Raw genomic sequence first — 26,163 nt, 5'->3', positions numbered from 1 at the left:
AAAACAAACATTCACTGGCATATTACTTCGCATTTTGAAAATGCAGGCACGCAATTAATTTCAACACTACTCGTATATTCGATTCTAAAACGTTCTGACGATGGTGTATAATACTCGGGATTGTCCGGTGTTCTAAAGAAAGCAACGTTTCGGAAAGTGGATCTATTTCCATCCTCAGGTGAAAGGGTGGGACGCACCTACGCTGTTGGGTCCTTCAGCACGAGATCACTCCAGTCACGGGACATGAGATCTCTCGCCCGGTAACGGAGTAGGGAAGGTGTCCGGTAAGAAGGAATGGTAGAAGAAAAGGTGAAAAAGTAAGGTCATGGGAGAAGTGAGACGTAGTTTATTTGTATGGGGGGGGGGAAGAGAAAGCGCATAATTCTGTTAGAAGAGTCCCTGGCTGCGTCCTCTCGTCCTTCTGATATGGACAGTATGAAAGTGAAGACGTTAGAATGACTACAAGCAGTGTTTGGAAAATTGTGGTTTTTCTGAACTAATTGTGAGTCATAAAATTTGGAAAGATAATTCTACGACTTTTAATTCGGAATGGCTTAATTTTGATGACCGCAATTTGGAACTTCGAAACCATCTCAGTGAGAAGGAAAAGAGGCAAAGGGAATACCAAGAAATCCTGTTTCGAGGTGGCTGGTCGCAGGACCTTCCGAACGTATACCAATCTTCACGGAGCCAGCAGTCCGGCAAATAACGGAATATAGGAGTTCTCTAACGTTTCCCTGTGTATATGCTGTTGTCCTGCTGACAATCAGACTTGCATGTCAAGCACAACAGCGCAGTGGTAACTAACGGTTTAAATCAACATACAAAAAAATAAAGCAATACATTTTTTATATTAGCATGTCGGCTTCTATTATCTATAAGTCAAAATCTTCGTCCGTAGCACAGAAGACAGCGCGTAGACTCATATACGTGCTATATAAAAATCCATTTTTTGTCTGACAGAAAACAACATGTCTCCATTATAAGACCAGTCGATTAATACGGTTTAAGAGAATGATCGCTGTTTACTGAAGCGTGTAGAGCCGTTACTATGCAACGACGGAGAGATAAGCAACATACCGGAGCCGTTTCTAGTCAACGGTTCGGTAAACATTCCCTCGGCAAAGGATACGCATTGAAAAATAGAGGTAATGTTGGAAACGATGTTTTCTGTTTGGTCCGTGCAGACGTACACGTCCTGTCAGAGAGAACTCCCCACATCAACAAGCCTGCATATGTCTAACGGCAATAAATATCTCGTCTTAAGCCCCAGATGGTTGCTTTATTCCAAGACAGACTGGCCGACTGACCGTCGGTCGTAACATAACTTTGAATTTGAAAAAAGTTAATTAATGTTCAGCCTCTTTTGTTTTCATTCACAATCCTCCACGTTGGGGGAGTGTCGAATCTGAGACAGTAAAATGTGGTCATGAGTCCCGTGGGACTGAGACCTAAGAATGACTGCTCTGGCGAGGACCAGCAGCAATTGTAAACGACAGACTCATCCTATCGTCAGAGAGGATGTTACATAAGGACTATGACCGCAAGTGTTCACTTTGAAAATGAAAATACCGGTCGTGAATCTCAAAGGGGCTCGTCGCCAAGACGAACTGATTGGCGGTAACCGTCAGTCGTAACATAACTCTGACTCTGACTCTGACTCTGACTCCGAAGAAAGTTCAGTTGGAAGGGAGCGTCGCTCAAAGAGGTTTTGAGCACGGAAGCAGAGGACTAATCATTGTTAGAAGCCGCTACCAGTAACTACTAATGAGGGCACTGCGGATTGCAAAAAACTTAGCGTGATTTGGTAAAGCGTGGAGATGTGATGGATCTATAATTAAATATAATTACGATTCGTGTGTTAAAATGACCAATACATCCAATATCAAATCCAAAACCCCGTCGACATACCACTCTGCCTTAAAGGATAAAAGGGGGCATCCAATGAGGGTTCCGTAAGTCAATAACCAGCGACTTTCTCCTTCCGTTGTCTTCAGGGATCTGCCATAGCCCTCTCAAGCAAAGTGAAATTGGAGGCGAGGAGATCAGCAAGCCAAGGGGCTCTACACACCTCAAAGGAACATGAATAAACAGGAGAATATTAACTGGATTCCTTGCCCCCTCCCCAGTACAGTATCTGTTGACACACATAGATCCAGGGTTTGACGCGTTCCGGTTCGGGCAGTGAAAATTTAACGCGTTGGATTTGTGGTTCTCATGGCGGTTACTTGAGCAATGCTATATTCTGTGATATGACGCCGTGTAGTTTGTAGGCAGGTAAGAAGAATGTCTCCATGTGCAGCCCCTTGCTTCCCTCCACCTGCTACTGGCTCAGTCAGATCGCCTATTTCATCATCATCATCAGTGGTAAAACAGGCCATTTTGAGTCATACCCGTCCTCTCGTCAGAGAAGGCGCCCCACAGTGACACGACAGTAACTAATATCTGGTCATGAGCCCCAAATAGGGTTTGACACCAAAACAGACAGACAGACTAACTGACTGACCGTCAGTCGCAATGTGACTTTGACTTTTGAGCCATATCCTACCTTAGAAGAGTTTGCTAGATTTGTCTTAAATTAAACCATCCGGTGTTCACTTCTTCTTTAGCTCGCCCTCTTTTTCATTATGGTTGGTCGAGGCACCATGCTACAAGCCAGACGGCCGCCGGTTCGATTCCCGATGAGGTAATTGCATTTTTTAATTGACCTAATCCTTCCAGCCGCACTATGGCCCTGGGGTCGACTCAGCCTCTAACGGAAATGAGCACCAGGAATCCTCCTGGGGGGTAAAGATCTGCCGGTACATAAGGCTAACAACCTCACCGCCATCTGTGAGCCGACTCCCTAGAAAATGTGGGAGCCTCGACGTCTCACAATCCTATGGACCACCACAGTCTGTGTCCTTTTTCTTCTGCCTCATTTGATTTCTCCGCTCTACTGTACTATAAGAATCGGCTTCTGTTTGTGTTTTGTGCTTTCTCCGGTTCTCTCTGTCCTTAAGACGGCCATTTAAGGGGCAAATATTCTTTACATTATTCTGCTTTTTTTTATTGCTAGTGGGGTGGGACTAAGTCCCTTGTACTGCGGCCACTTCTGGCCTACTGTACCAGCCCCAAATGATGGGTGAGGGTGATTGTGGAGCAATTGGTGGAATGAAGATTGGCAGGGGAAACCGAAGTACTCGGAGAAAACCTGCCCCAGCGCCACTTTGTCCACCACAAATCCCACTTGACCAGACCCGGGATGGAACCCAGGCCGCCGCGGTGGAAAGCCAGCGACTAACCGCTTGAGCTATGGCTGTCCCCCCCTCTTTCCTCCGCAATATCCGTACCTCAGTTTCCACGCTTAGCTAAACCTGTCGTAGCATGAGCTACGTAACATAACGTATAATCTGCTGCACAAAGCATAGACTGACAAGAGACTTTGTGTGTATATTGTGCGGTGTAGACGTATAAGGAACTTGTACATATAAAATTGTAAATACTGTGAACGTGTACAGTTGACCGTGGCATGTAACAAGAGACTTATCGGTCATCTGCTTAGAGATGAGCCCTCCCCCCGAGAAAACCAGAGCCGATTTTAGCCACAAGAGAGAAAAAGGATAATCAGAATTTAATGAGACATTTGCTTCTCAAAAATCACGAAAAGATAGTTTGTATTGTTAGTTACTGTAAGAACAAAGAACAAAAAAATATAATATAAATTGTTGCCACTCAACTGTAAATTCGGCCCTGCCCACTATGAAAAAGCAGTAATTGTCCAGACCAAGACATAAATGTGATCATGAGCCCCAAATGAAGCACGACAGAAAGACTGGCTGATCGTCATTTGTAACGTGATACCATAACTTTGGCTCATATTATTTTTCTACGCAGAAGATGGAGGCAGAACGTCCCTCCGAAACGTTAGTAACATTGTACTAGACTTCACGGCGACTATTTCACTGCTTTAACGACGTCGTTTCGCGTTCCCATTGATTTTGCTGTTTGCATATCCACAATTGTACCCCTGAGTTTGCTTGTCTCATGGCGAGCTGACTTGACGTTTCTGTCCATGGGAAACATCGAGTGTGCAAACATACAGTAAACACCACAAGTATGTGTCTTTGTTGAGCTTCTCACAAAGCGCAGTACAGGCAGTTTCCTTTTAATCTTCTGCAAAGCTTTCTTTTTTGCTATAATAATAAGTGTGTCAGATTTGCAAACACAAACAGTGAAAAAGAATGGAATTTCGGCGGAAATAATGAACAGAATTGTTTCGGAAATATGTCAGAACTATACGGAGTAGTTAGGCCTATTGTACAGCGGTTATTACTGCAAGTTTCAAGCTCAGAAACCTTCGCGCAGAACGAGAGCAGATCAAAACTGTTTTGAACTGTTAGATTCTGGGCTATGACAGACCGTTACCGCCGCCATCTTGTACCCTGCAGACAAAGGCAGCGTGTTCCTAAACATCAGCAATAAGGGCGGGCGAAAGAGCAACAGGTTCCTCCGAAACGCCCACAAGATTTGATCAGACTACATGGTGAGCTTCCACCTTTCAGACGACACAATGGCAAAAATCAAGTAGGTTTTCCCTAACCGTTGGGGTAACCACCTACGAGACCACACCGAAACGTCGGTACCCACCTACCAGGCTAGATGATGGCATAACCCAGAAGGCTATAAGTTGGCTCAAGTGACAACGTTTTTGACTTGTATGGGGAGGAGCGAAATTCGATTACCGGGCGGGACACCAACTTGCCTTACCGAGATCCTCTGTGGTTGCCCTTGGTTCCTGCAGAAAAATGTCGATACGCCATGACCATTTCCTTCCATCGAGCCAGGATAGCCCAGTTGGAATAGCGACGGGCTACGGTCTGGGCAGCCGGAGTTCGATTCTTGGCAGGAGCGAGAGACTTCTCTAGACCGGCTCTGGGGCCCACCCAGCCAATGGGAACCGGTGGCTGCTTCTTTGCTGATAAAACAGCCTGGGGGTGAAGCTAGCCACTTACTTCCATCCAGTGTTGAGGTCAAGAGTAGTGCAGGTGTACCTCCATTCCCCCACACGTCTTCATGGTGCAGTGCTTAATTAATTGACACAGGGACAACTTTACCTTCTTACCTGTGAACCACTGATCCGGTTACTCGACGCCGAGAATCTGAGACGCCGACAGCGCCACTAAATGAAGCATAGCCTTTCGCCCTTACTGAACTTGCCAATGTGCAGGCTGCACTTTTCTTGACTGTACAGGAACGGTTTAAAAATGACTATAGATCCACTTACACTTCTACATAGGATTTGAGGCTGTCACAGTTGCCAAGAGGTCTGTCTTCCGGTACATAAAGCCGCGTGGTTCGGTGGAAGTTAGTGGATATGTTTTTCCGAAACGTCGGGTGACTTTCACCAGACTACGGAGAGTCATATGCCACAATATAGAACTCTGTATTTAGGCTCATGTTGCCGCCGTACTTCACGGCCTAAAAATACATGAATCTCACCGTCTTTTATTGTAACAAAATTTGCGACACGCGGTAGCGTAATTTGTTGCGGCAGTATGCTACAAGCCGGAAGATCGCGGATTCGATTCCCGATTAGGTATTTCAATTTTTCAATTCGCCCTGCCTTTTAACAGAAATGAATACCAGGAATCTTCAGGGGGGTAAAGGTGCGAGCGGCGCATAAGGCTGACAGCCACACCGCCATCTGTGAGCCGATTGACTAGAAAATGTGGGAACCTCAACGTCTCACAACCCTATGGGCCTCCACGGCCTGTTACAGGGATACCTTTGCCTTTTTTACCTATAAACTTCACCTTACTTCTAAATAATTCCGTTTCGGTTTTGTTTGTAATTGCGATCTTTAAAATCAGACATCTATATTAATTGTTTTGGTTTACGTTTGATTTGAACAAATCGTTCTGTAAAATGTTACCATGTGAAACCAAAAGGGGAGGATATCTTTGTCCGATCAGGTAAGCTGAAGAACCCACTCGAGCAACAAGGAACTGTTGATTAATGCAATCGGTTTTGGAAAAAGAAAAACAAAAAGAAATCAGACGGCGGCATACCACAAATTTCTGCACGCGCATGCGTTACGAGTCCCCAGGCGTGGGATCTGCCGACTCTGCAAGGACTTTGCGCGCCCCTTTACCCCCCAGCGCCATCTTATGACAGCAACTCTTCAAACTGCATTCATCATTAAATTCTCTGTCTTAATTTCGCTGTACTATGTATGTTTTACCTAATTGTCAATATATTTTGATTTAACGCTGATACTGTTGAGAATTATTCGTTACATAAGCAAGTGTCTTTAGTATCGATTGCACTGTAACCAGGCGACCAATCAGAATTATACAGCCTCAACAACTGTACAACTCCCGTTTGAGTAAGGAAGCACTGGGCAGATAGACCACTAGCTAATATTCGGGATGTACTCGCTAGGGGACTCACTCTATTCGGATGCTGGGATAGTACCTCGGTTACGCTTTGTTCCGAGTTCTCGCCTTATTCATTATTCAGCCATCACAGTCAAATGTCGCAATGTGAACCCAGAAGTCTTGAATAAACTGTACGTCTGGTCAGGAAATTACGTAGATTTTCATGTTACTGTCAGTGTGTAAACTACATTGTTTCCAACACAAGATGGGAACTGAACCCGCGACACTGGATACCTCTTGGAACACACAGCATTGGTTTTGTGTAAGGCTGTTTACTGCGGGGGGCATGCAGTAGCGTAGTTGGTTGAGGCACTATGCTGCAAGCCGGAAGGTGTGAGCCGATTAGCTACAAAATGTGGGAGCCTCGACGTCTCACAAACTTGTGGGCCTCCACAGCTTGCTAACAGGGATAGCTTTACCCCCCCCCCCTCTTTTAACTATTTAATAAATATCATTAGTGACATAACAAATTGCATGACTGTTAAAGACAAATACACGATATTGGCTCATTCAGCCGTTCAATAACTTCTTAGCTTCTCCCGAGAAAAAAAAAGCATCAAACTTTCACAGCGGCTTCACAGACTTGTAACGGCTTCCTAGAGACTGACTTACATGTACTGCCATTAGAGCGCAGCACATTCTGGCTGAGATACAGACTTCACCTTAATATTTATAGAATTTGCATATTCTGAGTATGGTTTGATGAAGGTTTTCGATGTTTTGAACCACTTTCTTTCTTGGAAGCTTTACTCGCTTTCAGAATTTTGTTATGCAGAATTTATCAATTGTATTCATTTCCTCTTTAAACTAGGATCCGATAGCGCAGTCGGTATAGCGACTGGCTACGGACTGGACGACTGAAGGGTCGGGGTTCAAGTCCCGGTAGGATAAAGAATTTTCTATTCTCCACGTCGTCCATACCGGCACTGGTGTCCACCCAACCTCCTGTCCAATGGGTAAAGCGGCAGGAACGTGAAGATGACCACTCGCCTGCATAACTATACGTTACTCTGCTAGCCGCGAAGTGCTATAAACAGCCATGAAGCTGCACTGCATCGTCCCAGAGTCTCCCCAGAGTTCACGCAGACCCGTTTGTGGTGCTGACGTCTGCACTAACTCCATCTAGCCGAGTCCTTCTTGAGAAGTCGCCAGTCGCTCAGCTGCTCAAGAATTTCCCATCACAGTGTTCATCTATGCTTTCACGCTGGTATCTTGCTCTGTTTATTCTTCAGCCCTGAAGATGGAGGCGATATGTCCCTCCGAAACGTCGGTTGACTTTCAACAGACTGCACGTCATTATACCACAGACGATAGTACTCTTCATAACCATAAGGTTCATTACAGTTTTCACAGTAGCCCGGCACTGGTCCCTATCCTGAGCCAGATAAATTCAGTCCATACCACCTCATCCTATTTATCTAAGATCCTTTTAATATTATCCTCCCACATACGTCCAGGTCTTCCTAGTCGTCTCCTTCTGGTTTTCCTACCGAAATTCTTCTCCTTGCGTGCTACATGCCCTGTCCATCTCGTCTTCCTTCTAATTATACTTGGCGAAGAGTACACGTTATGAAGCTCCTCATTATCAATAATTCAAAAGTGTTCACCAAATTGAAACTCGATATAACCTCACAAATGCCAAGTGCCGAAAATTTCGAACCGAGTCGGAGGAAGTAGCGGTGACGCTCTTGGCTCGTATTCGAGAGGTACTCTGTTCGAATCTCGGCCGGTACACTGGCTATCCTGAGCAAGTTTTTGCGGCTTTTCTCAGTGCCTGCATTCAAATTCCGGGATAGTACCTGATTAGGTCATGAGGTCTTTTTCAAAATCCTTCTCTGAGTCATCGTCCGTCTATTATTCTGCCATTTGGCGCTAGCCAGAAGGCCAGACTTGCTAAACATGGGAACCGCATCTGATATTATTCAGAAACCCGGAAACTGTAATCAGACGTGCATTGCTTTGGGTACAGGCTCGACACGTATCGGGGCTTTTTTATTTAATCTATTTGTAACAATATTTCTTTTCGCAAGGCTCACGGAAAATTAAAAGGAGCAGCATACAGCTCGCAGGCAACGGTTTGTCTACATCTGCTGTAGCTGTATTTTAGGTACAATAATCCCCCCCCCCATAAATTTTGACCTTTACAAAAGTTCTTACCTACATCTGACAACACGAGACATTTGTTAGAATTTTATTTCTGCTACGTGGCCGAGAAATGTTTTGGCGGGAATTTTGTTCTACATTTGGAGGGATTCCTTTTTCCTGTATTCAGAGTCCTTATGGAAAACATGTACCATATATGTATAGATGTTACACTCATTAACATTTCGAAGACAAGTTTCATCATTTCTTATAAGCTTTCTCACTTCCACTGCATTCTCCCGTATTTCTGTCCAGTTCCACATGTTGGCAGATGATACGTCGTGGCCGATGTTTTATGCCATCTCCTACCAATAAAACCTACAAATAATCAGTCGTAATCCGTCTGCTTACATAGTATACTGTACTTCACATATCCACTTTAAAATATTGTCAGTAGTAACAAAACAAACACGATGCACTGAAAAGTATTCTCGCTCGTTCGTGACCTTCTACTTAATTTAAGTTCATGCAACGTGTTAGCGCTCGACAATTCGTTGCTATGGTAACCCGAAATTGCGTAATGTCAGAACTTTCACCCAACGGTTACATAAGAAGGTAAAGCTACCTATGTAACAGGCCGTGGGTTGTGAGACGTCGAGGCTCCAATATTTTCTAGACAGTCGGCTCACAGATGGCGGTGAAGTTGTCAGCCTTACGCGCCGGCCGTCCTTTACCTCCCAGGAAGATTCCTCGAACTCATTTCTGTTAGAGGCTGAGTCGACCGCAGGGCCATAGTGTTGCTGGAAGGATTAGGTAAATTTAAAAATCCAATGACCTCATCGTGAATCGAACCCGCGACCTTCCGGCTTGTAGCATAGTGCCTCAACCAGCTACACTACCGCATGCCCCCTCACGGTTACATAACTCTACATATGTAGGCCTATACATAAAAAAATAATGTTGAAAAGAGGGCAGGTCTGACAACCTAAAATGGCGGAGAAGCGTGAGGGTTAATTGAGGGACTTGAGGGTCCAGGTGGAAGTCGGACACAAATTTCCTGTCTAATGTTTTGCACTCCCTCGATATCAGCGTGATGTAGGAAGGGATGTATATTTACGTTTCGTGTAAACAGTGACGGGTTTGTTTTGAAGCGCATCTTGTGACGCCACTGAATAAGCCGGAAGTGCGGTATGTGTGCAAGCAATCCAGGTCCAATGGTCATAGAAACTGGCTCTTGAAATGCGATGCCCCCTGCATGCCAAAACGCTATGAGAAAATTCCGTTGTGTGCAATGATGCAGCGTGCATTGTTTTGTGGAGTGAAGTAGCATCCAATATCACACCTCGCTCGACACTTGGCACTAGTTCACACGATAAACTGAAAACAAACACAAATTAAACAAATGCCTGGTTCAAGCCTAGAAATGTTCGTGGCGTTTATGCATTGTTAAACTGCGTCTCCTCCAGTCTCTGAACACGCAGTCACACTTCTAGGCGTCTCCTCCAGTCTCTGAACACGCAGTCACACTTCTAGGCGTCTCCTCCAGTCTCTGAACATGCAGTCACACTTCTAGGCGTCTCCTCCAGTCTCTGAACACGCAGTCACACTTCTAGGCGTCTCCTCCAGTCTCTGAACATGCAGTCACACTTCTAGGCGTCTCCTCCAGTCTCTGAACACGCAGTCACACTTCTAGGCGTCTCCTCCAGTCTCTGAACATGCAGTCACACTTCTAGGAACCTAGGAAACAAAGAGGAAGACACAAAGGGACGGGAGATGAACGATTAAAAACAAGGAGGAAATGAAGAGAAAAAGGAAACAGGAAGAAGAGGAGAAGGAGCGGGAGGATGAGAAGGAAGACGAAAAGTAGTAAAAGAAGAAGAAGAAGAGAAAATATGAGGAAGATACGTGAAGGAATGGAGAAGTAAGCTAAAGGGTGAAGAGCAGAAGACCGATGAGAGTGTTCTTGAGACAATGACAGTCTCTGGGAACATGACGGTGTTTTTGAGTTACAGTACTTTGGAAACATGATAGCGTTTTTGCACCTCTATGGGCTAGTGTTCAGAGTTCCTGCCTACTGATCCAGAGGTCCGGGTTCGATTCCCGGCGGTTCCAGATTTTCTGAGAAGTAGTTAATCTGGAACGGGGTCGACTAAGCCTCGTGAGGATAACTGAGATACTTCAAGGAAATAACGGCTCCGGTCTAGAAAACCGAAATTAACTGCCGTGGGGATTCGTTGCGCTGACCACGCAACACCCTCTATCCGCTAAAGTTGGCACTAACTTCGTCGACAAACGACGGTCACTCGGTCAGTATAGTTCGCTTGCGGACTATAGGCCACGGAGCTTGTTTGATAGTATTTTTGAGTGACAGAGGTTTTGAAAAGGTGACAGTGTTTTTGAGACAGTGACATTGTGTTTGAGAACTTAATACTGCTTTGGGATAGTGTAGGACTAATTGATGATTTTGTTGGGCCGTGTGCTGCTCTTAACGAACTCGATGGAGCTCCTCATAATTTCTTCCTGAGAAGCCTTCATGTCCGAGGTCCTCTTTAACATACCATAAGGCGATGGTTTTTACGGTGAGGAGTTTTTAGCTTCAAGCCTAGCCTCCAAACTGGAGGACCGCCTCTTGTCGGTTTTTCGCGACTACAAATTCAGTATGTTTGCAGAGACCCTCAATTTGCTTTTCCTGTCTCCTGAAAATTCGAACCGTGCCATATCTGTAGCATGAGCGCTAGGAGTACGAGAAGCTGCCTTATTTTAGCAACGTACGTAACAGTTTTGTATCCAAGCAACGAAATGGTAATCGATTGTTCTGCCGGGGTTTCGAGTTACGCGGAAATGAATGAAAAGCTACGGAGCAGTGTGACGCAGGCTGGACTGTTGCTGCTTCATACCGTCATGCAGCGCTCGGAACTTCCCGTTCTATCCACCTGGTCTGTACTTACGTGTAGCCTGGGAGGTACATTTTCTTCCATTCTGGTAACCCGCTTTTACTCACGACGCTTACCTAAACTTTGTCACCGCTTTTAGTACATGAAATACACGTAAGAATATTCATGGAGTACGCGGTAGCGTAGTTGGTTGTGGCACTGTGCTATAAACCAGAAGGTCTCGGGCTCCATTCCCGATGAGGTCATTCGATTTTTCAATAGACCTAATCCTTCAAGCCGACCTATGACGCTGGGCTCGACTCAGCCTCTAACAGAAATGAGTACAAGGAATCTTCCTGGGGTAAAGGGCGGGTGGCCGGCGCGTAAGGCTGGCAACCTCACCGCCATCTGTGAGCCTCAATGTCCCACAACCCTATGGGCCTCCACTGCCTGTTACAGGGATAGCTCTGCAGGAAGGGAATCCAGATGTTGATCTATACTGAATCAACCCAGCTCTGTCCACGTTACCCCATCCTGCTCGTTAACTCTATGGAGCAGGGTCCTTCTTCACCTGCTGACGGTCGCTCAGCTATCTGGTACATTCTATGCCTTTTATAGAGCCAGAAGGCTCACGACCCCTTTCGCAACAGCCCGTCTAACTCCATGGAGTAGATTCCGTCTTTAGAAGCTAATAGTCGTTAAGCTGGTAAAGAATTTCCCCACTTTATATAGAACCAGAAGGCTCATTATCATATTCACAGAAGCCCGCCACTGGATTGTATTCTAAGCCACATGAATCCAATCCACACCCTCACATGCAATTTAATTTTTACATATTTTGATGTTCTTCCATCTCTGTCTAGGTCTTCCAAACTGTTACATCTCGTCAGGTTTGTGACCAGTATTTCTGAATGCGTTTCTCATCTCTCTTGTGTGCTACATACCCCACCCAGCTCACCATCACGATAATAACAGTTAATGAACAGTACAAATTTCGAACCTCATTTTGGAATTTTCTCCATTGTTCTGTGATTTTCTCCCTCTTAGGTTCAAATATTCTCCTCAGCACCCTCTTCTCAAAAACTGACCGCTCACCAGCAATTAGTGCAGAGGTCAGGAAAACGTGGATCTCTACATCCACTCCCCCATACGCCTTCATGGCGCACTGCTAAAGCACAGGGACAAATTTACCTTCTTCTCAGACACTCTCAGTTCATGTGCTTCTGTCGGGTTTAGAGACCCATACACAACAAGAGAAAAATTATACCAAATTTTAAGTCGCGAGTTAATTTAGGTTTCGAACTTCAGGGTTATGCAATCGTGTAGACTCATTTGTATTTACCAAAGTTTCGGAGGAACATATGGCTGTCATCTTGAAGGTACCTGGCAAGATATGTAAAAGGGACGTAAACAGGTTCTTCTGAAGCATGTGTAACCACCTCTGAAGCCACTCAGTGACACTGCCCAGAAAACTAAGCCATTACGGTTCTTCATACAGGATAATCCACTCGGAGAAGATTCCGAGCTACAAATCACGCAGTAAATCACATATGAAAACGATATTTCGCGACTACAGAGCTTGGTGGATGTGAAGATACTTGGGTTAAGGAAAGATGTTGAGATTGGAGACACAGGCCGACATGATGCTCCATGTTCGTGTAATTAGTTCATAACAGCACCGAGCAGGGAGACGCCGTGACAGTTTTTGTAAATTACAATGTTCCCAACTAACATTTTCATCTGTGAATCAGTTTGTGATTTATAATGATTAAGTCATGATTTCCTCCTAGTGAATCACTCAGAATTTTAATCTTTAGATTTTGAGATAGGCAGGAATACAATATTCTGAACTGAATGGGTTTCTGGGAGCCACTGGGCCATCAGCGCGGACCGCGGTACCTCCAGCGCCCAATGGTTCGCGCGCAGTTGGCGACAAAGTACCGTATTTACGCATGTATAGGCCGCACATTTTTTGCCAAAAATTCAAGAGAAAAACTGGGGTGCAGCTTATATTCGAAATATTCGAAATCACACTTCATTTAAAAAAATATATATTCATAATTAGTAATAGAGGGTGTTCTACTCCTGAAATAATATTCCAAGAAAATTATTTTTTCTATAATTTCTGTCTGAAAAATGTGCTGCGGCCTATACACGCACGCAGCCTATACATGCGTAAATACTGTACCTTTGACACGCTAGTCATCAGTTGCAGTCTAGGAACCATCCGCTGCTACGCAACGACTAAGTAATCAGGTTTTCGTGGGAACGGTTTGGTACGAAACATTAACGGAATTGTAGAATTGTACATTTCAGGTCAGCACCTAAGTTACATAGCGTGGACCAACCGGAGACCAATATGATACAAGAAGAAGACAGTATATCAGCGGAGGAATTTCCGTGGTCCGAAGCGCTACTAAGCAACGACTAACGAAGACACAACAGACTGAAATACTGGGAGTGTGTTTTGGATGTTGTAAGAAGCTCGTCCGTGTATTCATTCCAGCAACAATAAGTATTTGTTATAGACGTTTACTACGCGGTTTTCTCTTCAAGCATCGATAATCCCACTTCGGTGTTCCCTTCCGAGGAGGAGCAATGAACCATCCCGAGATCACCACCTCCTGTCTCTTGCAGTGCTGCATTTATGTCATTAGAAACTCTCAGACTGTCGCTCTCGCCGTGAATGTGATTCACATCAGATTAATCCTTTGACACTTGAATTTAATTAAATACTATTTGAAGAATACAGTCTTCTGGGATGTGGCATCGAAGTGCACAACGTCAGCTCCAACAATATTGTAATCGTCACAGTCACGAAGGTGGGAGACTCAAAGTTTCTGGCATTTCGATTTTCTGCATTAGTGTCGAATTGAATAGTTTGGAAAGATAATTTGCTGGTCTTTATAGCAGAGCGGTTGAACTTTAATTTGGGAGGGCTGCTGGAGAAGCATGCTGTAGCAGATTGGAAACCGTTTCAGCATTTGCTTGAGGACAGAAGGAAACCAAAGAACTGTCTCGAGATTGCCAGTAGCGGGGCTTTCAGCACCCATACCAGTCTTTACGTAGCCAGCAGTCCGACAAACAAAGGAATGCGGGAGTTCCCTAACATTTCCGTGACGTGTGTGTTGTTCCAGCTGTTGATAATTCGAATTACATGTCAAGCATAACAGAACACTGGTACCTGACTATTCGTGTCGCTTATCAAAAATAAAATAATACATGTATTACCACGTTACTTTCCGTATTAGTACGTTTCTTCAAATTATGCTCATAATTAGATCACACTCCACCTTAGCGATTAGATCTAAAAATTCTGCCCCGGGTGAGGATCGAACTCACGGCCTTAAGATTATGAGACTTACGCGCTGCCTACTGCGCTACCGAGGCGTTAGAATTAGGTGTTTTCCCCCCAATATAAGTTAACCGTTTAAAGCTATTCTGATTGTATAAATTTCGCTTGCGTACTAAAACCATGGCGTTTGTTTGTTTGTTTGTTTGTTTTGTTTTCTGTTTAAAGCAGTTTTAGGCACTTTTGTGGTTTGTGTTACAGAACGTTCATGATTTGATGATAGGTGAAAAACTAATCAGAAAAGATTTTAAAGGAAGCGGTCGTCGACTAACTGAGGTACTATACCGACATTTGGCGTGAGGAACCGAGAAAACCCACGAAAAATCACAGTATATCAGATGTCGCGGCCGTAATTCGAACCACGGCTCTGCCGCATACGAGTGTACTTGGCTGCAGCTACAGTTGCCTGCCCAGTTGTGTTAGACGAATAATTCGTACGAGACCCATGAATACAAATTGTGGAGATGAGCTGCTGAATGTTATCGTCTGTTATGTAAACTACACGACTCTAGAAAGTTAGAACTGTATGCCCACTACAGATGTAAACTACACTGCTCTAGAAACTTAGAACTGTATGCCCACTACAGATGTAAACTACACTGCTCTAGAAAATAAGAACTGTATACCCACTACAGATTTGATTTTCACAGTTTTTCAGAGACTTCCTAGGGCCCCACGCTATGCCAGGTAGCCCACTAACAACATCTAATAAGACTTATAATTATTGTATACATTTTTCCATTACGCATGCCGCTAAATTATAGTTTAATGATACAGTGCATAATTGCTCTCAATTAAAAAGGGTGCAGGTGGCTTTGAGGAGAGAGGAAATGGGAAGTCAGAAATAGCGGGGAGCCACAGCAGATCATGCATTTTTTTGCAGACGCCGCATCAATTACTTTGCCGTGTTAAGCAAATCTATGAGCCACGATGTTTCGGCTACCAAATCGCTTGATGAACTGGACAAGATCATGTACAACGTATATATCCAAGTATACAGGTCAGTAAGCGTGAGATCCATCATTATCATGATGCAGTTTCAATTTACCATAGCCATGAACAGCTGAAGTTAGAGCAGTTACGTAGCAGGTCGCGAAAAAGCGAGCTCCATTCTGTCTCAATGTATCACGCCTGTTTTACAAATATTGATAATATTGTAACGGATTCGAACAACGCGTTGCCAGGCAACAGCTCTGTAAATACGGTTCAACACGCAAGAATAAATGAGGCTGTGTTTTCTATGTCGTCCGCACCGAGCAGCAGTGGGACAACGGTGTTATGCAATCCGTTTCTAAGCAACGGCTTAGTAAATACACTTCCGCGTAAGTGGTGACGTCGTCAGCAATATAGACGGTGGTTTCCGTGGGGTCTGTGCAGAGTGCTTATAATCCGTGTGGAGGCGGAGTCGAATGCCTCCATTGTAATCATGCGAGTCGTAGGAGGCGACGAAAAGGGAAGTCTCAAATCTGAGACAGTAAAAATATGGTCTCAATTACTAAGGGACTCGGACCCGAGGAAGACTGCGCTGGCAAGCACCAGCAGCATATACAAAAGGCAGACCCGTCCTCTCTTCAGAGAGGGCGCCCCACAAAAACAAGACCGTAACTGTCAAATAATAATGAATATCTGGTCATGAGCCCCAGATGTGACTCGACACCAAGACTTACTGACTGTGACTTTGACTTTGACTAACAGAAGTAGTTCAGGGGCAGTTAGGAGTCAGTCGTAAGCTGGGGTCCAGAATAATTTTTAGTTCCTAGGTAAGTAAAGTAAAGCTATCCCTGTAACAGGCCATGAAGGCCCATAGGGTTGTGAGACGTTAAGGGTCCCACATTATCTAGACAGTCGGCTCAGAGATGGCGGTAAAGTTGTCAGCCTTAGGCGCCGGCCGCGATCTACTCCCCAGGAAAATTATTTATTTAATTCCTGGTACTCATTTCTGTTAGAGGCTGAGTGAACCCCAGGGCCATAGTGCTGCCGGAAGGATTAGGTCAATTGAAAAAAATCCATTGACCTCATCGATATTTGAACCCGCGACCTTCCGACTTGTAGCATAGTCCCTTAATCATCTAAACTAGAGCCCAATATTTTCGTCACGCATAACTCCTTATAAAGGAGGCGGTTAGCGATTGAGTGTTTGTGCGTGTTATTAGTGGGAGATGACGTTAAACATCGGCCTCGACGTACCATTCAATAACACGTAAGACTGGACAGGAATATGAGCGAGAGCAGAGGACGATAATATTGCGATAGCTTATATAGCAAATGAAGAGAGATCCAGCTGAATTCTCAACGGATGTTACATTAGTGTGTGTGTGTGTGTTGTCACGAATTAGAGTGACTATAGACGGGGTTTAGATTGGATGTTAGATTTACTGACCACTTATACACACGACGGGGAGCTACAAACAATTACAGCGCCACCGTTAATCTCCACAACTCACAAATCACCACAGCACCCGCTAAGCCCTTTCCAGCCTGCTGTGTCTTCATCAGCCGTTCCCTGGTAACGGCTTCTAAAAGTGGAGATTCTTCAGCTTCACGCGCTGTAATGCTCTCTTCCCAGATTCCCGTACGTCTCAGTTATCTTCAAAATAATTCCTCGGCACGGACCGAGTAGAAACACCGCGTTTCCAAGAAGTACTTGTATTGTTGCGCTTCGATTCGTTGCTGCGGGAACATGTTTACCGAGCCGTTGCCTAGAGACAAGTCTGGTATATTCGCCTATCTCGCAGTCGTCGCATGGTAACGGCTCTACATATACGTATATACACACACAATCTTTATATTTTGAAGCAGGAGATGGGACAAAGAAATAATCCGAATTGATTAACAGTAAGCATTCTTCGAATTTAATCTGCTTTCATCCTATTCTTGTAAGCTCATTTTTCATTTGTTACTCTTTTGCAAACATTTTAAGTTTACCACGTTTATCAAGGAGTTATTAGCTAGCGTTCCAACATGATTTTATCCAGTCTTCTGGGATATGACGCCTTGTAATCATGTAGATATTCACCAAAAAGTTTGGAAGAACTTGCTGCTTCCCTGCTTAAGGTAGAAGAATCTCTCCTTGATGACGGAGCTAGCAGATTCCTCCGAAACGTTGACATATGTCTGCCAGGCCAGAAGATGGTCGAGATGGTTATAATACAAGGAAATGATGGGAAATGACAATTAAAAAATATTTCCATATCGGCCTAAAATTCGACAGACAAGAGATCCCGGAAGACCACAGGAGAGCCGCGAATAACATTATTTATATGAATCAGAATGTTATGACAGTATTCCTTCCCATTTTCATAGTCACCGCCGGTATAACTTCGAGTTTCACATTTCTTCTTAAGTAAACATGATCAAGTTTCTTCAGAGTGGGACACATCCCGACCAGCTCATCTGGGATAACGAAGGAACAAGCATTAGGAATTCCTCAGACTCCAGTAAGGGCCATAATGCTGCGCACATTCGCGAACGCCGCGCCCTGAACACAGAACACATGTCTGAAATCTGACGAAGGTGTGAGCCCCTGTTGTCTGTCCCCAACGTCAGATCACAGGTGTCCACTAGCACAGCCGCCCCTATGACGTCAGAGAAGCTAGTCGCAGCATGAAGCCAATTACAGTGTGTAAGTTTAACAGGCCCCGTGCGCTGAAATGTAATGATTGTAATTGGTGCTCAATGCAACTCCCTAGCGAATTAATTACAGGGTGTAATTTGGCAAGGGGCCCGTCTAAAGAGGTCTACAAGGCCTGGGATGTTCATGGGGGAGAACTATATGTAATGTAATAAGGGGTTTATTTTCTGTGTGGGGTTACGGACTGCTTGTTCAGTTGCATAGAGAGGATACTCAATAATTGCATTAATGTTTTGAGGTTTTGTCCCTTAACGAAGTGCCTACCCTTTTGGATTTAAAGACCAATTTGTTTTGATTTATGAGCCTGTGGTTTGCATTTTTCAAGGGAGATATTTTGATTTTAATATGCTGCTGTAAATTTTCAGTTGATAAAAATTGGTGGTACTAAATGAAACAATATTCTTCCGCATCAGAACTTTATTGCTTCTTATATATGTAGTCACGTATATGAGTGACTGTAGACGGGGTTTGGAGTGGTAATTTGATTTACTGAACACTACAGAGCGTAACCACAAGTAACTACAGCGCTGTCGCTAATTCACACACACTGCCGTTCACTACAGCACGTACTAAGTTTTCTTAGTCTGTTGTGTCTTCAAAAGTCGTTGCCCGGCAGCGGCTTTAAACGGCAGACATTCACTTCACTCTGGGTTCCCGAACTATCCCCGTACCTCAGCTACCAGTTTCTAACAGCAGCAGCTCACAATGGCTGAACCGCAGTTCTCTAACTCACTCACTCACCAACCAACTCTTCACTTCCCTGCACTGCACTGCACTCACTAACTCCCTGGAGCAGGACGCGCCATAGCTCAAGTGGTTAGTCCCTGGCTTCCCACCGCGGCGGCCCGGGTTCGAGCCCGGGGTCTGGTCAAGTGGGATTTGTGGTGGACAAAGTGGCGCTGGGGCGATTTTTCTCCGAGTACTTCGGTTTCCCCTGCCAATCTTCATTCTACCAAATTCTCTATCATCATAATCACCAGGGTAGGTGCAATAGGCCAATCAGTGGCCGTCGTGCCGAATGAGCCCAGCTGGACTCCCCCCCCCACTAAGCGAAATAAAAAGAACTCTCACTAATTGTCCTGGTTATAATATCTCGGCACGGACGGCACAGAAAACACCCCTCTGTTGCTGTTCAGTTGTTGCTCCTTAGGAATCTGTTGCCTAGCAGCGGGCGTTGTTTGCACGCTGGATGCACCCCAGAAAAATTATGTTTAAGATGAAATCGTGTTAAACCGAAAGTCAGGCGTGTTATTCGAAAACCAACCCTAGTTTAAAACCGCGTTAAGCCGAATTCGTGTTTGCAGAACTCATATTAATCAAGGGCTGGGTGTATGTACCGCCACTCATACAGTTGCTATAAATGACTTGCGCAATGTCTTAAAATTAGTAGGTAGTATGTGATCTCAAGCCGATCACGGTGGCCGCGCGGTCAAGGCATGAACTGCCTTCGCTCGCTCGAACTCTCGGATCGTGGGTTCGAATCCCACTCAAAGCATGGATGTCTGGATGCGTTTATTCTGTGTTTGTGTTGTCCTGTGTGGGTAGCGGCCTTGCGTCGGGCTAATCCCCCCTCCAAGGAATCCTGCCGACTGTCGAAAGGTTAAGAAACTGAAGTGAAACGAAGCGTTACACGAATGTCCTATGTTCCAAGTNTAGATACGAGTACAGTAATCAGTTATCTTCATCTGTTTCCTGTTACTTGCCCAATACACATTTTCTAAATTACGTTCAATGTCCATATCAGAGAAATTCAGGAATGAAAATGACGTTACATACGAGGTTGATGCATTTGTGCATGTCGTACTAAGCAAGGTATAAAAACAGTTGCTTTATGAGGAATTAGTTCGTACCATTGAATATTTGACGCAATAGACAAGGTGTCGCAGAAACCGATGTTGCTAAAACCAAGTTTTACTGTAGTTGTATTCCCATGTCTTGACTCTGTCTATCCTTCAAACTGTCTCCTTATGTAGTAGCGGCACGGACCACGCAGGACAGAAAACATATGTCACGTGTTAGAATGAGTGTCTATTGGCTCGCTGCCCAGCACTGGGCTTGACGCTGAACACATAGAAGACCCCTTCTGTTGACCCTACAACTATTCGTCACGTACCACATCACACAACATAACCTCTCTTTTGTGTGACGTCACTGCGTACGCGAGAAATGTGTTTAGCGTGCGTCACATGACAACGGTCTGTGCGCGGACAACAGAAAACACTACTCATATATTGTTGGCCGCGTGTGTGTTGCGGGCGTTGCCTAGCAATGGGTCTATGCGTCGCATTAGATAGATAGATAGACAGGCGGGCGGACGGGCGGGCGTGCAGACAGACGTGACCTCACGAGAAATCTGTACTACAATGTGTCCCACATGTCTGGAACCACAAGCAATACAACTGTTACTATATATATTCAGTATACCTTAAATTCACACCGATGTGAAAGCTTAAACCTTTTTCCAGCTCACGAGAATGTGAACTATTTGTAGTGTGATGTCACTGCGTGCAGTGACAATTCGTTCTTTAAGATCATGCTGCTTACGGTTGTAGACTCATGGGACACTCTGTATGTGTACTCTAATTAAACTATTGCTTTATAAGTTAGTTATTTAACGACGCTGTCAATATCGAGAAACTGCTGTTTATTGCTTATGTTGTTAATGCTGGCAAAACGTACTAAAAGCATTTTCCAAAACATATTTGAGGGTACGTCATATCTTGAGTAGGCAACTATAGACAAAAAGTAAAGTTGTTCCCGTGCTTAACTAATTAAGCACTACGCCACGGAGGCGTATGCGGGAGTGGATGCATAGATCCACGTTTTCTTGGCTTCGGCACTAGTTGGAGGTGTGGTAGGTTTCACGCCCGGCCGCTTTACACCCGGTACCCATTGGATAGGGGGCTGGGTGGACCCCAGAACCGGTTTGGACGACAGGGAGAAGAGAAAATTCTTGACCCTACCGGCACTCGAGCCCAGATCCCTCCGTCTTCAAGCCCGTAGCCAGTCGCTATACCGGCCCGTGGGTCGGCAGCTCTAAGCTATGTGTTCACATATATCGGAGGTGTGGCGATTTTGTTTCCCATCCTGTGTTCATAATATAATCAGCAACTTTGCTGTCTGATGGTGATGCTTCGGTCACAGTATAAATTTCGTCACTGGACGTAAACCTTCGTAGGGTTATGTGCAAAATTGCAAAAATTATAAAAAATATTAATTCGCAGAACATTTGCCATCACAGCACCTGGTTCAATGCCTAGGTAATGTTCTAGGGTTTATTTGAAGGGACAGTTAGTAGCTAGACTGTAGAGTACATAATGGTAGGACGATAAATGAACAGGAAAGGATCTGGAAGGAAACGATCGTAACCAAATCGAGGCACTGTCGCGGAATTTCCATGGAGAGGCTCGAACCTCACAAACTAAGAGGCTGATATGATATTGTCACGATTTAGGGGTGACTATAGACGGGGTTTGGATTGGCGACTCGATTTATTGACCAGTCATAAACTCACGGCTCTTGACTACACTTTACAGATCACATACACACGCACAGACTAGTGTCCTTAGTCTATTACAGCCTCCATTAGCCGTTTCCTGGCAACGGATTTTAACACAGGAAATATAACAGTCTCACATTCTTCTCTTCACAGCCGCACTCTTGCAACTGACTCTTTTCTTCGCAGCCTCCAATACAGAATTCAGTTCACTGAACTCATTTTTCCATCTGTTCTAGTTATAACTTCTCGGCACGGACCACATAGAGAACGGCGTTCTTCTATTGCTGTAGAGGCATATTTACTGCTCCGTTGCATAGCAATGGTCGCGGCACGGACCACATAAAACGCCCAGTTTCCAACAGTAACTCTATTGTTGCGTGCGTATTCGTTGCTGCAGAACGTGTTTACCGAACAGTGAGGGTTATGAAGCGTGTCGGTCGCAGTTGGTGGTAACCCTTCCAGACCCAAGGTATATTTGTAACTCCTCGTACCAACTTCGGTTGTGCCATAGCTCAGGCGGTTATTCTCCGACTTCCCACCACAGCGACCCGGGTTCGATCCTAGGTCAGAGCATGTGACATTTCTGATGGACAAAGTGGCACTGTAACCGGTTCTCTCCTTGTAGCCTACTTCAGTTTCCCTGCCAATTCTTATTTCACCGACTGCTCCACATTCATTAATCATCCTATCACCGAACGCTATATAGTCCCGATAGTGACAGCATCGTTAAATAACCAATTTAAAAAAATCAGTCCTCTTTCTTTCGTTCCCAACTTCTCCAACTTTTCACATGTACAAGTTTTTAATCTTCTAATTGAACCTCTTTATTATTCTGTGATTCCTCCTCCTCCAATTTGTTACTCTTGTCGTCTCCTTTACTCCTCCATCTCCTTGTTCTCCCATCTTTCAAACCTTCCCGTCTCTTTTAACCTTCTTCTGCCACCACAGTACCAACCGCTACTGAAGCCCATTCTCTCTACGAATTAGATTACGTTATACTTTGTGTAGGCAAATTTCCTGTGAAAGCGTGTGTGACTTCCCCCCACCTATGAATATAAGAAGTATGCTGCAATGCATAATGTAATATTTGTTTGATCACTACGTGACTAACTGGGGACGACACACCCTCGTTCCTGTAGTACGGAAGAGAGTCAGTAAATAGGTCAGAATTAGAAGGAAAGCAGATGTAATGGACTTAAGAGGTTTTCTATGTGTATCACTAGGTAGCAGCACAGTCCAGTTTCCTGACAGTCTAGGTAGTAGACGCGCATGCGCATGTTCAGAGGCCGGTTACAGTAGTCAAAATGGCGACCGTGCTTGAAGAGTGCAATACCGAAGAGTAGCATTCTGTTTTCCGTTTTTTGCAGGCAGTAGGACTCAATACAAAGCATATTCATAAAGAAATGTTTCGTGTTTACGGTGGGAAATATTCAACCTCGGTGGCAAAAGTTTCGCTGATGACGAAGAGGTTGAAACGGAGATGCGGAAGTGGCAGAGAGAACAGTCAAAAGACTTCTATGCTGCGGGTTTCGGCACAGTGTTAAAGCGATGGGACGGATGTATCAGTGTTTGTGAAGGATATGTCGAAAAATAATTTTTTTTTCTTGTCAGGTTCGAATATCGCATGTTTTACATGTTTCTATCTATTTATGGCCTATTTACCGACTCTCCCTCGCAGATGCAATAGACTGCGGCCACGCTCTTCCTCCGTCAACCTCCTAGTCGGCTCCATTTTCGCTGACGTGTATCTCAGAGTTGTGCATTCAAAGTGCCAAAAGGGCAAAACGACCAAGACTTGGTTTCGATCCAAAAAGAGATTCATTCCGAGTTTAATTTCCATCAGCAAACGCAGCAGCTGAAATCTGATTACAAAGAAATATTTGGGTATCACAGTTTAAGAGCAGGATAACACTCACCGTCGCAGAACATAGACAGACAGACAGACAAGAAAAGGAAGGAACTGCGCAAAAAAATGCCTACCGGATGAAAGAGTGGTATAGGAAACCACTGACCAAATGTTCAGTAATTGCCTTCAGTGCCTGTGAATGTGATCCTAGTTTGAAAGCATTCACGAACAGAAGTAGCTTAAAATTTATTGTTGTCTCCCTAAAAAAAGAAAGGAATCCCGGCAATCGGCAGTTCTTTTGACATCTGATATCGACTGCGGATTGGAGATACAAGTTGGTTGCTTGAAAGATGTGCAGCCTCTTCTGGTCCAGGTTGTTGAAGAATGCACGGCATCTGGTGGGGCTAGGGTTGCGCAAACGTCATGCAAATTCAAAATATTCTTGGAGAGAGAGGCCTGCGGAGCGGAAGTTGCCAGAAGAAAGACTGGCTCACGAATTACTGCAGTAGGGTTTAATTACTCATATATATAATAAACAAATACTCCTTTAAAATTTGTATCCGTTGTAATTAATTAAATACAGCAACTTAAATGCTATGGAGCTCGGTAGTTCTCGGATTTTAAGTAATTTTCTGCCTGGTTTGTAGCTGATATTCTGTTCCAATCCTGTTCATATTACATCCTTTATACCGTACCACCATTTTTATTCTGTTCTACAGCCCTTTATCCTGTGAGCTCGACAAGATCATCGGTATGATGATTTGGTATTCATCGAATGTAAGCTATCCCTGTAACAGGCCCTGAAGGCCCATAGGGTTCCGAGACATTGAGGCTTCCACATTCTCTAGACAATCGGCTCACAGATGGCGGTGAAGTTCACAGCCTTACGCGCCGGCCGCCATTTACCCCCCAGAAAGATTCCTGGTACCATTTCTGTTAGAGGCTGAGTCGACCTCAGGGCAATATTGGGGCTGGAAGGATTAGGTCAATTAAAAAATGCAGTGCCCTCATGGGGAATCAAACCCGCGACCTTCTGGCGTGTAGCATGTTATCGAATGTGGAAAGTAGAATCCACTAACTTCTTCACAATGACATAACGATCTATATCTCTACCTAATGATGACGACATAACATGGTGCCCTTACTTTGCTCGCAACCTTAGCTTGAGCTCTTTCTTAACCAAAGAAAGTAAGCTTACGATATCAGCACATTTTCCATTTGCGTCTTCGTGTTCTAGACTTCTGAACTAACTGACCGACATTGAAGAAAGTCTACTGCTCTCCGCATTCCAAGCCATTCAACTGCTCTGAAGATGGAGGCGCTTCGTTCCTCCGAAACGTCGGCCAAAACGAAGAATACACGGTGCCTAAACCCAGAAGACGACTTTCTTCATTGTCATCGCCGTGAAAACCTCAAAACTTACATAACTGACCGACATTCACAAAATTCGGTTGGGTCACTGAAGTCTAACATAATGACGTAATTTCTAATTTCCTGGAGCCAATAATAACAGATGTGAACCTGGGAGGTGGGAGCGATATTTACACACCGAACAAGTTGCTCTGGCACTAGCACTGTATGCAAGTGTTCAGGAGGAGTTCATTTCGAAGCTCGGCCGATATACCGCCTATACTGACGATTTCGCGGTTCTCCTCAGTTCTCCCAGGCACGTGACATGATAGTACCTCGCTTAGGGCATGACATGTTTCTTCTTTATACTTTCCAATGTATTGTCACGATTTAGGGGTGTGACTATAGACGGGGTATGGACTGGATATTGGATTTATTGACCGCTTTACATACGACTCAGAGCTACAAGTAATTATAACGATATTACTCATCTCCACACTTCACAAATTACCACAGCACCCGCTAAGCATTTTCCAGCATGCTGTGTCTTAACCAGCCGTTTCCTGGCAATGACTTCTAACTTCACCTTTCCGCGCTCAGGTCTTCTTGTCGCAGCCACCCACGCAGAACTCTTATCAATTCCCTCAATCCCAACTGCCAGCTATCCACTAACTGTAGCGCCATCTGTTAACAGCCTCCCATGCAGAGATGAACTGAACTGACAATCCTAAGCTCTCTTTCAGATTTCAGCTCAGCTGAAAGTCAAAGTCAAAAGTCACATTGCAACTGACGGTCGGTCGGTCAGTCAGTCAGTCTTGGTGTCAAGCCCCAGATTTTATTACAGTTTGACAGTTATGGTCTTGGTATTGTGGAGCACCCTCTCTGGCGAGAGGACGGATCTCTCTTTTGTTAGTCATTGTCTGCAGTAGTAAGTCATTTGTCATTATGTAAAAGACGTTTACATTTTACATGTTAAACACGTTTAAAAATATATATACAATATATACAGAACTAGTTACAGCAGATTTTGATCTATTTCTAGTAGATTCTGCTACAGCGGCAGCTTAGTCAGTTGATCCAGTAAGAGTCAGAGTCAGAGTCACTTTGCGAC

At 44.5% G+C, this 26,163-nt stretch overlaps 1 protein-coding gene and 1 non-coding gene across 2 annotated transcripts in view; one reads left to right on the top strand and one right to left on the bottom strand.

Annotated features, from left to right (window-relative positions):
- Positions 1–26,163, top strand: part of LOC111869895 (homeobox protein SIX6) — a 112,014-nt gene that overhangs the window by 15,647 nt on the left and 70,204 nt on the right. The window lies entirely within an intron of this gene.
- Trnam-cau lies at positions 14,692–14,764 on the bottom strand. The gene has a single exon. It is a non-coding gene; the product is annotated as a tRNA-Met (tRNA).

Source organism: Cryptotermes secundus, unplaced genomic scaffold (assembly GCF_002891405.2).
Source record: "Cryptotermes secundus unplaced genomic scaffold, Csec_1.0 scaffold653, whole genome shotgun sequence".
NCBI classification, from domain to species: Eukaryota; Metazoa; Arthropoda; class Insecta; order Blattodea; family Kalotermitidae; genus Cryptotermes; species Cryptotermes secundus.
Note: the sequence above shows the minus strand (reverse complement) of the source record. Positions and strands in the feature narration are given on the sequence as shown.